Source organism: Planococcus citri, chromosome 5 (genome assembly GCF_950023065.1).
Source record: "Planococcus citri chromosome 5, ihPlaCitr1.1, whole genome shotgun sequence".
NCBI classification, from domain to species: Eukaryota; Metazoa; Arthropoda; class Insecta; order Hemiptera; family Pseudococcidae; genus Planococcus; species Planococcus citri.
The window spans coordinates 46,682,773-46,697,770 of record NC_088681.1 but is presented as its reverse complement, the minus strand read 5'-3'; the positions used below and the strand labels follow the sequence as shown (position 1 = coordinate 46,697,770).

The 14,998-nt window shown below is 33.5% G+C and overlaps 1 long non-coding RNA gene across 1 annotated transcript in view; it reads right to left on the bottom strand.

The window, feature by feature from the left end:
* LOC135849154 (uncharacterized) overlaps positions 1–14,998 on the bottom strand; it is a 120,905-nt gene that overhangs the window by 79,833 nt on the left and 26,074 nt on the right. Inside the window, exon 3 of the long non-coding RNA XR_010559498.1 lies at positions 4,482–4,554. This is a non-coding gene — a long non-coding RNA (uncharacterized LOC135849154). The remainder of the gene's footprint in view (positions 1–4,481; positions 4,555–14,998) is intronic.

Sequence of the window (14,998 nt, the reverse complement as noted above, 5' to 3'; positions counted from 1 at the left end):
TTTCGTCTTTTCATCTTTTTGTCTTTTTGTCTTTTCGACTTTCTGTCTTTTTGACTTTTTGTCTTTTCCACTTTTTGTTTTTTGACTTTTTGTCTTTTTGTCTTTTCAACTTTTCAACATTTCGACTTTTCGTCTTTTCATCTTTTCAACTTTTTGACTTTTTGTCTTTTCGACTTTTCGTTTTTTTGTCTTTTTGTATTTTCGTCTTTTTGTCTTTTTGTCTTTTCTTCTTTTCGTATTTCTGTCTTTGTCTTTCTGTCTTTTCTACTTTTTTTCTTTTTGACCTTTTGTCTTTTCGTCTTTTCAACTTTTTGTTTTTTGACTTTTTGTCTTTTCAACATTTCGACTTTTTGTATTTTCATCTTTTCAACTTTTTGTCATTTTGTCTTTTTGTCTTTTTGTATTTTCGACTTTTCGTCTTTTCGGCTTTTTGTGCTACATTTCATACTTACAGGGTGCCCAGAAATATCGAGTACCCCTAAGAAAGTTTTTCATTAAAAATATAGGTTGGCAACGTGAAATAGATGCATATGATTGGTGAAATGTTATCTCTCCAGTCCAACAACCAATCATGTGCTATCATTATTATCATTCACTGTGACCAACCGAAGTGTTTTAGTAGAAAACTTTTTTAGGGGTACTCGATATTTCTGGGCACCATGTACTTAAATAATTCTTCCATTTTTTCATCACAAATGTCCTTTTTTCTCCTCAACAGTTTTTGAAAGGGTTCTCCTCAAGATTTTCTAGAACTTCTGTTATTTTTCAAATTTGTAAAAAAAAAAAGTGAAATAATTCTACGACCCTCTTCCCTCCTCATCTCCTGTTCCTATTTCTTCACAAATAACAAACTAGTTTTAAAAATCAGCAATAATAGAATATCATTCAGTCATTCAGACTCCACCCTTTTCTCAATTTTAGGCAGTTGATGATTCCTTAAGAATAATCTAGTCATAACGAAGGCTCTTTTAAGAAAAGAGTTAAAATTTCTGTACAAGACGAAAATGTAAACAAAAGGCTGTCAAAATAATCTAAATTGTATTCAATATCTTAACACTTTGACTTCTCAACTTCATTATTTTTCGTTAGAAAATCCCTTCGACCCGTACTCTACCGGCTACCCTAAATAACGAAACAATTCTTACGATATTCTTTCTTAAATAAACCAATCGTAAAAATACTGAAATCTAAACAAAATCCGATACTTTTGTAAAATCCAATCATCCGCGTTAAAATATAGAAGGTAAAAAAATTACCATAAGAGAATTTCACGCAGAAAAAACTCCCCGATACTTTTTTCTTATCGATATGAAAAAGTAAATTAATTCCAGGCAAACGAACACACTCGACATTTGCAGCCACTTGGTGTAAGAGTATCTGCAAATTTGGCGTATTATTTCACAAAAGAACCACTTAAAGTACCCAAGTATATAGCGAGAAGGCAAAAAATCAATACAAAGGTAAAAGAACTTATGAAAAAGAGCAAAGCGCAATTTACCCCTTCGCTATATAATAATTAACTCTTAAATGAGCTTCACGAGTTCGCAATAAAACCATCTTTACGATTTCGCGCTCTTATGTACGGATTTTCTCTCGTTTTCAACCCTTTCCCTGGTCCGAGTTGAATAAAAAAAAACACACCAACGTGGCCAATTCGCTGTCAGCGATCAATCTGCACAACATGATTAAAAAAATTTCACCCGGTAGATGTTAATTGAGTTGCATAACTCTTATAATATACCGATACACTGAAGGCGTTTAAAATTCGAGCGGTCAATTTGAAAAATTTTCTAGACACGAATAACTACGCTGAGCTCTTTAATCGACCCTTCATCAGTTTGTCATACTTTCAAAAGTTGCTAAATTAAAGGAAACCTTAGCAGCGGTACCTTTATTTTACCCTGTTCGTATATTCTTGACAAAGTGTGCCATGCTACTTTAACTTCAGGTATATTTCCGAGCAACGAACCATAAGCTGATGTTTATGACATATTCAAAATAAAGCTCCAAGTTTCACGCTGCGCTGCTGTCACAAATGGTAACTTTTTAAAAAGATTAATACCATAAGCGCAACACGCCGCTGTCTGGTGCAGTTAAAATGTTCATTTTTGAATACTCGTACGATCAGGTCGAGCTTGAGCTTTAAAAACGCGAATTTCTAATCTAATATTAATTTACCGCTTCTCGTTTTTCAGCTGCGAGCAACGAGTATTTCGAGTTCACTTATTTCTACTTCTTTTTTGTACAGCTCTTTGCTCTCGGGAGCGAAAATTACTCGTACTTTAAATAAATTAACTCGAATCGAAAAAACTGAAAAACAAAACCGAGATATTAAATCGTTCGTTTGAGGTCATCGTCTCTGAAAATCTTTAGGAAAATCTACATACGACTCGAGCAGATATACCATCTTTAAATCCGGAGCTTTTTTTCATCTTTTTAAGGTAGGTAAGTACTTCAATGCATCGAGAAGACTTTCATTTAGCGGCAATAAATTCGCATCGTATTAACTCAGCTGTCTCATCTCGTACTATTTCAGCGATAAAACATAGAGTATTAAGGTACCTTGTACAGGTACACAGGCTAAAGCTCGTCAGGTGTCAAGCAATCTGCCATGAAGGATAAGGCTTTAAATAAATGAATCCAATATGCTCCGAATTTGAAGGATATTCCTACAGCTGATCAACTCAATTCGATACTTGAATCAATATCAACATGTGTTTACAAGCTATAGGTACAAAGGATCTTCAAATTTCAAATGAGACATCGATATTTGTACTTTATAATGAAATCAAACCCATACTTCGAAGGTAAGAAATATAGTTGGGGATCGAAAATTAGGTCAGTATGTTTAAAAAATAACAACTTTTTTTTCGTTATTCGTAAAAAAGTTGAAAGATTTTACAAAAGCCCCCTCTAAAGTCTAAACTACCATCTCAGTCACAAAAAATATTCTCAAAAAAAATTCGCAGACAGTTTTAATTTTCCACTTGTTCAATTTGAACAAAATTGAAAAAAAATCAATATTTCAATTTAAATTTTTATCCACCCCCCTAAAACAAATAATAGTTACATCCCAGAAAATAATTTCAAGAAACCTGGCCATTTTTTTTCATTTTCTCAGCATGCACCTCCCCCTCCCCCTCCCCTTCCCCTCCCTCTCCTCTTCATTTCCAAAAAAAAAAACGAACTGATTTGGATAAAAAAAATCTTAGTAAAATTGAAGGGTTCCTTTCCAAGTCGGCCTAAGTCCATTTTTATCATTTTTGAGTTAGCAGCGCCATCTGCTGGTACAGGTCGGTTAACACCTTTATCACCTTGTCCCAACACCTGGCGTTACTTTTTTCGCTCAGGAGCGCTGTTTTGCCGGCTCGAAAAAACAGCTGATTATTCCAAAGTGGCCTAAATCCATTTTTTACGAGTATTTGTATACAAGTGCGGTTGTGCCGGTTTTTTTTCCAAGTTTTTCAACGATTTTCGAGAGACGAAATTTGAAGGTGCTTCGAATGAAATTGTTTCAGAAATGTATTAAATTAATGATTCGTGATTTTTTTTTTGAAAAAACGCGTTTTTCAGCTCTTTTTCGAAATTTTTAACATCAGATAATTCCAAATGGGCCTAAGTCCACTTTTTCTGTCTGTTTGACGCGCTCTGGAGCTGAAAATACGCAAAATTAAAAAAATACCAATACGGTACTTTAAAGCAGAAAGATCAAGCTTCACAACCATATAATCACATCATTTATTATTGAAGCGGAAGGGCGAGAAAAACACTTATTTGTGTTTTTCTCGAAACGAAAAAAATGGACTTAGGCCGACTTGGAAAGGAACCCTTCAATTACAGATCGCTGGAGTGATTTTCAAAAATATTTAACGAGAGTAGTGAAACGATAGAAAGAGGAGTGGAGCTGAAGAAATGAGAAGTGAGAAAATGGAAGCTAGTTTTTTTGCAGTAGACTTGAAATTTCACAACATCTATTTCCGCAGGAAATAAACAGCACATTAAAGGTACCTATTTAATTAAAAACTGTATCTGTTCTCCCCAAGTCTTCATGCTTATTCCTTTTTCACATTCTGACAACGAGATATGTGAATAAAAGTTGCTCTGAAACGAGGCATTCGGAAGAAAAGGGAGTCCTCTTTTTCCTCCTTCTTCGACTCCATTTCTCCACTCTATGCAACCAAAGGTAGAGCTGAAAAAAAAAAACACTCTCTACATGACATGTAAAGATGCCTAACATTCTGAATAACTTATGACATTTGTTTGGGACTGGAGGGGGGGGGGGCGTTGAGGATGAAAGAGGAAGAATTTTTTCAGGAATCATGATGAGATTATTACAAAAAATCAAGAGGGAATTTCTCCCGTTCTTATCATTAATTTCTAGGTATTACATATTTTTCTTTCTTAACCATTCTGAATTAAATAATCACAAAAGAAACGATTACTTGGTAAAAAAAAAACAACTACATACATAATGAACATACCCTATCTGGCGACGACGATGACGGACAGGAAATTTGGTTGTGAATTTTTCTCTTCGCTTGTACGACGATTTTTCTGCAAAATAAAAATACAGTATTAAAGTTTAATTTAGTTAGTATGAAAAATGAAAAGTTGCCTACGAAAATTTCTTTAAATGAAAGAAATTTCAGGGGATAAGCAATTTAAGAAAATGAATAAGTTTTTATTACGCCTGTTTTTTCATCCCACTCAATTTTAGAGCCACTTTAGAAATTGAAATGGGGGGAGAGCTACACTTCTCTAGTCCTACACCTAAAGCAAATGTACTACGAGGCTTGTAATAAAATGAGGTCGTCAAGTCTTGAATAAAAAATTAAGGATCTGATGTATACGTAATTTTATTTCAGAATTGTTTAAAATTCAAGTATTTGAGTAGCTGTATAATGTACTTACAATTAGATACTCAAACTTTAAAAAAAAAAAAAAAAAAAAAAAAAATGAACGAGGCACAGTTACCTCAAAATACAACTTTTTTTTTGGCAAAATTGATACTTTTACAAATTTTTTTCAAAAACTTCAATACTTTTTACAGAAATTAGTGCATTTTTAATGAACATACTTCAATGGTTGATTTTTTGCTCAAAAGTGGATAGGTATTTTTACCAAACTCAAAATTCAGAGATGAAAAAACATGATTGATGAACTTTGAAAAAAAATTGTAAGGATTAAAATTAGACAGCATTTTTTAAAAACTAGAAACAAACAAAAAAAATACTTTGAAAATTCTTTTAAAAAAATGAAAAAATACATCATCGATCCACTTATCATGGAAACAAGAAAAAGTCTTATTTTGAAACCGAATTCACAAAATGAGGACTTAATATTCAGGCAGAAACCAACTTCCTTCTCCTCTTCCTAAACATGTTTCATTTTTCTAGATTTTGAGAAAAGTTTTAAAAGTGGACTTCTTCAAACAGATAATCTTCTCAAAAAATTCTGAATTCGCTGAATTCATTTTTATTTTTACTTTTTTTTATGTGAGGGAGGTGGAGGGGGTTTAATGTAAGCGTAAAAAATACCATCCGGGGTCTATCATTAAATAATGTTGGTTTTTCCAAAAAAGAAAAATGACAAATCACAACGTGTGATTCAAATTCAATTATGAAAATCCCCCCTTCACTGTACAAAATTTTAACGTTAAAAAAATTATTTTAGAGGGTATTCGTGTAGGTTCATTAAAAAGTTTCTCCCCCCCCCTCTCACCCACCATCAACAATTTTTGAAACCTCAAAAGATCATTTTCAAATTTCGATGGATTTTCTTCTTCACTTACTTAATTCCAACGTTTCTAGTCTTTGTATAAACTTTGTATTTCAAGGAATGAAAGATAGGAAGGGGAGGACAAACTTGAAATGAAGAAATTGAATAACTGGCAATTTCGGCAAAACAAAGCAAGATTTAAGAAAATTTGAACAAAAGGAAAAGCTTTTTGGAAACTTCTGGTAAAAAAGCAAAACTTGGACAATTTTTGAAAAAGTTAGATTTTTTGGAATTTTTTTCAAAAAAAAAGATAAAATTTTTGCAATTTTGTTGAAAAGTGAAAAATTTTTACAGTTTTTGGCAAAAAGCAGGACTTTTTGAAAATTAAGTGGTACGTTTTGAAAATTTCTGTGAAAAAGAGAAAGTTATGGATAATTTTTGAAAATTTCTTTAGATTATTTTTTTGATAAAAAAAACGACACTTCTCTTCTTAATTTTTGGAAATTTGAGGAAAAAAAATAATGAGACTTTAAAAGCGCTAAAAAATTGGAATTTTTGGTGATTTTTGCCAAAAAGCAACACTTTTGGTCAATTTTTGGTAAAAAGTAAGATTTCTTGGAATTTTTCGCAAATGAACAAAACTTTTCAATCGACAATTTTTGGCAAAAGGCACCTTTTTTGGTATTTTTTCATTAGGAAGCAAGACATTGACTTCGTATGTAACCGTATAACCTTGAAAAAGCAGTGCAGCCAGTTGAAAAAGAACATTGCGTATCCTTTTATGAGAAATGAGCAGAAGAAAAAATAAACCAAGAAATGAGTTTTTTCAAAAACATAAAAACTTCAGACGAAAAATCAAAATTTGATATTAATGCACTTTATTTTAAAAACAGTATTAAAATTAAAATACATACCTATTTCTTTGTTTAGGTACTTTCCTACTCATTTTTAAAAAGCATACCTACTTATTTACATTTTTTTTTTTTTTTAACTTGGCAGCTATTTTGAACATACGTATGATTTTAGCATCGAAGGGAGAGGAAAGGATCAAAGAAGATTAGATTTACCACCAGGTAAGTGCTCCAGATTGATCCATCCGTGTAAAGTTTTTTCAGTTCCACTCCACTCCATTCCATTCCATTCCAAAAAAAACTTCTTGGTTTTTACAACGATTAGTCCTTCATTCTCGAATATAAATCAACAACGAAAATAAATCTATACACGTTTAATAATCATTTGACAAGTTGAATAGGACGAGGAAGAGGAAATATTTCACAGAGAAAAATGTTGAAACTATTGTACAAGTATCTACCCCTCTTGAAAAAAATCAAAAAAATTGACTTGGGCATTGTTAAATTATTCATTTCCTGGTTTTCTGAAAAGAAAAACTATGTCACACACAGGGACCTTTCTCAAACTATAAGTATACAATTATACGTACCTACATGTACCTAATAAAAAGGGGATCATTGAACTTCTCATTATAATAACCATCTCGGGCTCATATTCCCACAACTGATGCAATATCCTCGATACGAATTTGTGATAAACATCTCATGAATTCAGTTTTTGGAAAGAGGTGACCTACGCACAATCAGCTTTCTCTCAAAAGATATAGTGAATTTCAACCCCTCACCCTTCCTCAACTTCTTCGTCGCATTACACCACATTCGAAATATCAATCTCTCACCAAGACGAGGATTTCGAAATAATGATAACAAAAAGCCATAAAATAAAATCCACCCTTTCCCACCCTCTCATCACCAATACACACACTCGCTCAATACACCGACCATCCATAGAGAGAGAAAGAGATAGAGAACTTCAGCAGGCAAAGGCAAACCGATCCATGGCGACATAAATAAACACATATACTAGAGCGGCGATAAATTCATTAAAACACTTTGAGAATCCATTCCGGTAGCTTTTATAATGAACACTGGTGAACTACATTCACACTAAAGCCGAAAGAGACGAGGTCGTGGGCAGAGGGTAAAAGATCCTGCAGAAGGGTTCGTTGTACCATTTTCTCACGCCACCTGTTGCCACCGCGCTGCCACTACATCCACCATACACATACCCCTCTAGTAGCATTGTTCATTTCCCTGTTCATGGTGCGGTGTTCGTCGTATGTGAATGTGTATTTTGGAATTTCTCAGCCTACCGCGTTATGTGTACTATAATATCGACGATGGTTTTTTTTTCACTTATTTCTTCTCAATATGCCAAACAACCCATTCCTAGGACGTGAAAACCTTATTACAATGATCCTATTTACGTAAAACCCTCGTCTTTTGAAAGAGAGAGAGAGAGAGAGAAAAAGAAGCTTTCTTATTGTCCTAGATTATAGTACAAAATAGGATAGGATACCCAGAATATCGAGATGTTTATAATATTTATAATATGGAATGGTTATATTATATACCTGAACACGCCTGCTTGCTTTTTCGCCGTACAACTTCGTATGTACGATACGAATATCGATAAATACCCAAAAAAATGTTCCCATCCATTTGATCAAATATCGTATCCTCGAGTATAAGAATCTCATTCGCAGGATTTGACCCAAATACTACAGTACTTTTATCCAAAGGTATTCAAAAAATAAGGTACTTAAAAACTTACTAATTTTAATCAAATTAACCTCTCATCCCCCTTGACAAAAAAAAACACACACACACAAAAAGAGGGTTAAAAAACTTACAAAGAAACCCCATACAACACACAATATATACAATAAAGAACCCGACTAATACGATTTTCTTTTCGTAATTCTCTACACAGTTAAATATTATCTCATTGTTTCTAACGAACTTAAAAATTTTGTCAAGAGACGATGAACCTTAAACAGTGTACTGATTTATTACACTAATGAAAAACAATGACAGCCGAGACAATACATTTGTCACGTCTGCGATGTGTAGGTACAGAATACAAGGGTTTGTTTCGCATTTCTTCAGCTCCATTGTCGAGTATTTTCCAATATTTTGATATTCGACTCCGAGAAAACGATACGTCGTCGTCTTCTGTCGTATTACGATTTAATAAGAGAAGCACAACAACGCGGTATGACAGCTGTATAAGAAAACTACATATATACATGCAGATGTAAACGATGAAATCAGTTTCTGCAGGAAATTCAATAAGTTCATTATACATAAATGTACATTTTACATACATCCATAACCTGATGATAGATGAACTATAATATCGTGATTGATTGATGACACTATAGATTCGTCAAATAATTATGTATTACGGACATTATCAAATCGTAGAGTTGTATTCTCGTTAACAACGTAGATAACTACTGACTATGAGTCATTGAACTTGCAAAATAGTCAAATTTTCATACGAGCAAGGGAAGGAACTTATAGCCAACATAATCTGCAGTTATTGAATTTACCAAATTTTGGATGTGATTTTTTCAACGACACTTCACTAATAACGCTGTAAAATAGGTACGAGCAACGTATAGCCAAATGCAGAATGAATGTCGAGTCTACAAACTCCAATTTTAATTTAAAAATGTCCACCCATGGGGCCCTCAAAATTTTACCCCTCCCCTCTCATGTTTCTCTTAACGTTTTTTTCTCAGGGTCGGATACTTGAATGCGAGTAGTACAATTGATTTTTTAAATTTTTTATTCACTTTTGTGAAAATAAGTCGATCTGACAAGAAAAAACTGCACTTCTTTTGGGGGAGTAGAGTGGAAGGGGGTGTGTTGACTGGAAATTTGTCGACTGCTATAAGAAAAAAAATTACTATAATTTATCCGAATAAAATGACGAGTTGGGTTCATTAAAAAATTGTTAGTTATTTTCATTTTTGAATTTATTTTATGGAAGTTTCAAACTGGGATTTTTTCAAGTTTGGAGATAAAAATTGACCTAAGCCTCAGCGAAGCAAGGGCAAAATTTTACAAAAATTCAGGTTTCAAGAGGTAAAAACAATCTTTGAAAAAAATTGTTCATTTCATTCGATCCAAAATTTTAGAATTTGAATGACGAGTTTTTAAAAATTTCAATTTTGAAAATAAAAAGTAAACAGAACCGAGTAAAGCGAGGGCAGGGCTTGTACTCAATTATTCCCTCAAAAAAGTAATTTTGTAACTGAAAAAGCTCGAAAAATTGGCCAAAAAGTAACTGAAAAGTGGCCAAAAAAGTGACAAAAAGCGAGCAAAACTATTATGATACAGAAAAAAATTGCAAAAAAAAAACAGAATAAGGTAACCTGACCAGTAGTTGACCCCAGTAGTGGAAGTCTTGTAAAAAAAGTAGCTATCATTTTGAAACAAAAAAAAACTTGGGGTGATGAGCAAATCACCATACTTCGACAAAATAGCTTACTTTCATGTAAAAAATTCTTACTTTTTGAAAATTTTAGCCACAAAAACTTTTATGGCAAAATTTTGCCAAAAAATCTGTTTTTCAACTTTCAACAGTTTCAGTTCATACAAACAAGTGAAATTTTTTTGATTTTGGCCAAAAAAAGTAAGATTTTTTGATACCCTTCCTGTTCAACAATTGTCGACGTCGACATTTACATCGACCACGTTTTTTTTCAACATAATGATGGAAAAGTGACCAATAAGTTATATAATAGGAATCTTCTGTCCGTAAAGAAGCCAGATTGATGAAAATTTTCGAAATTTTCTCATTATTTCCGACACATTTGACATGCCATCTCGACATGTAGATGTAAATTTTGAATCTACAACTATGTCGACCAATTTTTCAGAATTAAAATTTCTGTTTTAGTGTTTAAAAGTTCAGTAAACATTTATAAATATGATCTTATTTGAAGAGAGAAACAAATTTTTAATAACATTGATAAAATTATTTGTTACCCATAGTTTGGAGTTTGGAGTTGTTGATGTTACGTCATTCGATGTGAAAGTCGATTATCCACAAATACATCAACACCAACATCGCCCAAATTTTCAAAGATTTCTGAAATTTGAAAAATTACATTGATATTGTGGATGTACTTACTTGTTGATGTCAAATTTCACATCAACATTAACATCGACATGATGTGACATGAAAGTGTATTAGTTTAGTACTCTTAGATAAGTTATTGCACCTTTCAATATAAAGAGTTAAATGTTCAACTACTAAATTGTATGGACTTTCTGTCTATACTTCTCAGAAGTGGCCTCCACGTCGATGCTGCTTTCAGCACGAGCAATGGCCACTAAGGGGGGTAAGAAAAAATCATTTTTGGGAAAAAATTTTCAAAAAATTTTACATTTTGTGCAGCTGGAGGTCGATGTAAATTTTGATGCCAATGTCGATCCATCCACATCCGTCACATTTGGATCCCACAATTGTCGATGTAAATTTTGACCCTGTGTTGAGCCAATTGTCGACATAAATGCCGATCAACAATGGGGCGACAATTACATCGACAATTGACTCGAAACAGAGTTGAAATTCGCATCGACATGTGGCATCCAAAAGTGACGGATGTGGATGGGCCGACATTCACATCGAAGCTGGCTTTTAATAAAAGCTTGATTACAATTCTTACAAAAAAGGCAGGTAAGTACCTATCTAAAGTTTTTACAAAACAGTAAAGTTCTAGATTTTTTGTCATAATATTGAGAAGAAAATTGAAAAGTAAAATTTTTCAAAATTTTGGTAAGCAACTGATTACTTTTTGGAAAATTTGGAACAAAAAAGCAAGGATTTCTGAAAATTTTGACCACAGAAAACAGTTTTGTAAAACTGACACATTTAGGAATATTATTATAGCAGACCTCAAAATCAAAGCAAAATTTCAGATTTTTTTATTTCCAGCTGGAACAGTTGTTCAAATTCAAAATTAAGTTCACGTTTCCACTTCTTTTATTACATTAATCAGGGTTGAAACAAGACTTTTGCTTATAGCGTGTTTTGGCTTATAACGCTCTGTAATTCCAGTCCCTTGCAGAGTGTTATAACAAGCATTTACTGTAGTTGATCACTTGACAAAATGTTATTTGAATAAAAGAAAAGAGCGATATTTTTAAACGTTTACTGAACTTTTAAACACTAAAACAGAAATTTTAATTCTGAAAATTGGTCGACATAGTTGTAGATTCAAAATTTACATCTAAAGGTTATCAAAAAATCTTGCTTTTTTTGGCCAAAATTTAAAAAAATTTCACTTGTTTGTATGAACTGAAACTGTTGAAAGTTGAAAAACAGATTTTTCGGCAAAATTTTGTCATAAAAGTTTTTATGGCTAAAATTTTCAAAAAGTAAGCATTTTTTACATGAAAGTAAGCTTTTTTGTCGAAGTATGGAGATTTGCTCATCACCCCAAGAAACAGAACCGAGTAAAACGAGGGCAGGGCTTGTACTCAATTATTCCCTCAAAAAAAGTAATTTTGTAACTGAAAAAGCTCGAAAAATTGGCCAAAAAGTAATTGAAAAGTGGCCAAAAAAGTGACAAAAAGCGAGCAAAACTATTATGATACAGAAAAAAATTGCAAAAAAAAACAGAATAAGGTAACCTGGCCAGTAGTTGACCCCAGTAGTGGAAGTCTTGTAAAAAAGTAGCTATCATTTTGAAACAAAATAAACTTGGGGTGATCTCAACATTTTTTTAAAAATTTGAATGATATATTTTTTTTAATTCAATGTGAAAAAAAAGGAAAGGAGCCCAAACGGAGCGAGGGCAAAAGCTTTCAAAAATTTGTATTTTGAGAGATGAAAAATAATGTTTTTTTTTTACGACGAGTCTACCTATTTTTTGACTCCACGATTTTAAAATTTGGGTAATTAAAATTTTCAATTATGAAGTAAAAGAAAATCAAACAAACTTGAGCGAAGCGAGGGCAAAAGTTTGCAAAAATTCATGTTTATTGAGATTGAAAATAGTATGTTTTTGGTTTTACTTGTAACGTGAGGCCCCTTAGGCCAGTCCACCACTAGGGAGGGAAGGGGTACCAGCCCTCGAAAGCTGAAAACTTTAACAATTTGTGCAATAGAAAAAAATTGAATTAGCGAATTGGTGCTGATTACCTACTACGTAAGTGATGCAATGAAAATGGTTCTTGGTGTCATTGACCTTTTTGGAGGCTGTGAGATACATAGGTACAAATATTTACCTATATGTTTCAAAAGTTTTGAGAAATAAATTTCACAACCTTCCCCACTTCCCCAGTAAGCCAAATCCGGATCAAGGATGTACCTTACCTACCTAATAAATACAGGATTTGGGATTTGTTCCTATTTTAGTTATCTGATCTCCTGCAAAGTCTCGGATTATCTAGCATAATTCATAATGTCTTAATGTCTTTATTAAAGTTTTTTTATCGAACAATAAGCACCATAATTATATTGCACCTCGTTCGTGATCTGATCTGATTTTGACGGTCGTGTTAATTCAACCCCTCCTGTCTCCTTCCATCCATTCACCATTTCAGTGACATCAACTATAGGTACCTACGATTCGATTCTTTTGTTAAAAGTGTTCGTATAGTACATATATACAAAGTTGGCACCCTTTGAATGTTTAATAAGGTGACATGGGTTGCGAGAATATGTCATTATATCATAGGGTTGATGTGTCGCTAGGTTAGGCACATTTATCTGTTCTCATACCTGTTTGTGTTTGCGGAGAGGTAGACCTACTACTAGAAACAGAAAGATGGAAAAACTGGCCAAAAGAGAGAGAAAAAACCTGCGATTATAAACATCGATAACCTTGAGAAATGTGTATAGTATAGAGATAGAGAAACAGCAGAAATTCCATTAAAAATAGGAGCGTTATTCGAGTTCTGGTCGAAACAAGCGAGTCAAGTTCAACATACTCAATTTTCTACGTTTGAAATTTACTTTGTATCTGTGATGAAAATTACGGTACAAACAATGTTTCGAGTTGTTATTCACCTGTGTTCTTCTATGATAATTACGCCAATTTGGTAGTCGGTCCGAGTCCGAGAGTGTGAGGCGATCTTGATATCGTTATAAGACGAATTACATAAGACAGAGAATATGTATCTCTAAATGTACGTACATAAGTAAGTACAGGCGACGAGTACTAGATAGGGGGCACTTAATGTGTATTTTTTGTACATACATAGCTCGGTACAGTGTAAGTCCAAGTACACGATGATAATATGCCAAAAAGCAGAATTATTAGGATTTAAATTCGGTTTCTCGTTAATTTACTAATTATTTGTAAGCGTCGGTTGGTTCGTTCGTGTTTTCAACTCGACGATGACCAATTGGCTATTTATATTACGAAAATGGTAATACGATAAGATGATTTTTAATTACTGTGTTTTTTTCTTTTTCTTTTTTTTTTTTTTTTTGCTCGTTACATACACAAAAAAAAGGTCGATGCGACTGATAAAGTGGCTCGTTTCACACGCACCTTCGTTATTCATTTCCTGAATTAAAAATCGTTTAGTGTTTGATCAGTGGGGTGTAAATTTGGCGATGGTGGCGGTGGTAGTGGTTATGGGTATAAGTTTTTTGGAGGAGGTATTAAACTGAAGTGTACATACAATAGAAGAGTATTCGAGCCTAATTGAATCGATTACTTGGGAGGAAAAGTGAGATATTTGTAAATAGGTATACAGAAAGGCACGTATGGCAGATTGCATCTGGTGCTTTTGCAAGTTTGCCGAGTAGATATCACCTAAGTTGGAAGTAATTTACGTATTGTTTTGTGCATTTGTATGCGTCGAGTTCGAGTTCAGACCATCGCGTCATATTGAGAATGCTATAGGTTTGTGAAAATGCTGTTTAACCTGCGCCTTTTGCGCGAAAGAAAAAAAAATACGAAGCAGTCGGCCGCTACGTAAAAGCGTTTTTAAACACGATAGCGGTGTTTATTAATTAAAAAATTAAAATTATATTAGGAAAGTTGAAACCTACAAAAGGCACTTCAGCGACACCCTCCCATTGTACTGTGAAAACTTGGACGGTCCAGGTCACTTTGGAGAAGCTACAGGCTGTCCTAAAGGTCATGTAACACATAAAATTGATAAAATAGCCATAAAATCCAGTTTTTTGACCCTGGAAAGGAGTCAAATGGGGTTGGAAGGTCGAAACCTGCAAAAGGCACTTCAGTTTCTCATCCTCTCATTGTAGGTATATTATTGTAAAACTTTTGGACCCTCTAAGTCAATTTGGAGAGGCTGTAGGCTTTCCTTAACATCAAAAAAACACGTAAAATAGTTCAAGAATCCACTTTTTGACCAGGGAAAGGGGTCAAATGGGGCTGGAAGGTCGAAACCAGAGGGCCCACTCATTTCTGGAAATGATTTTCCCTGACTTTTCC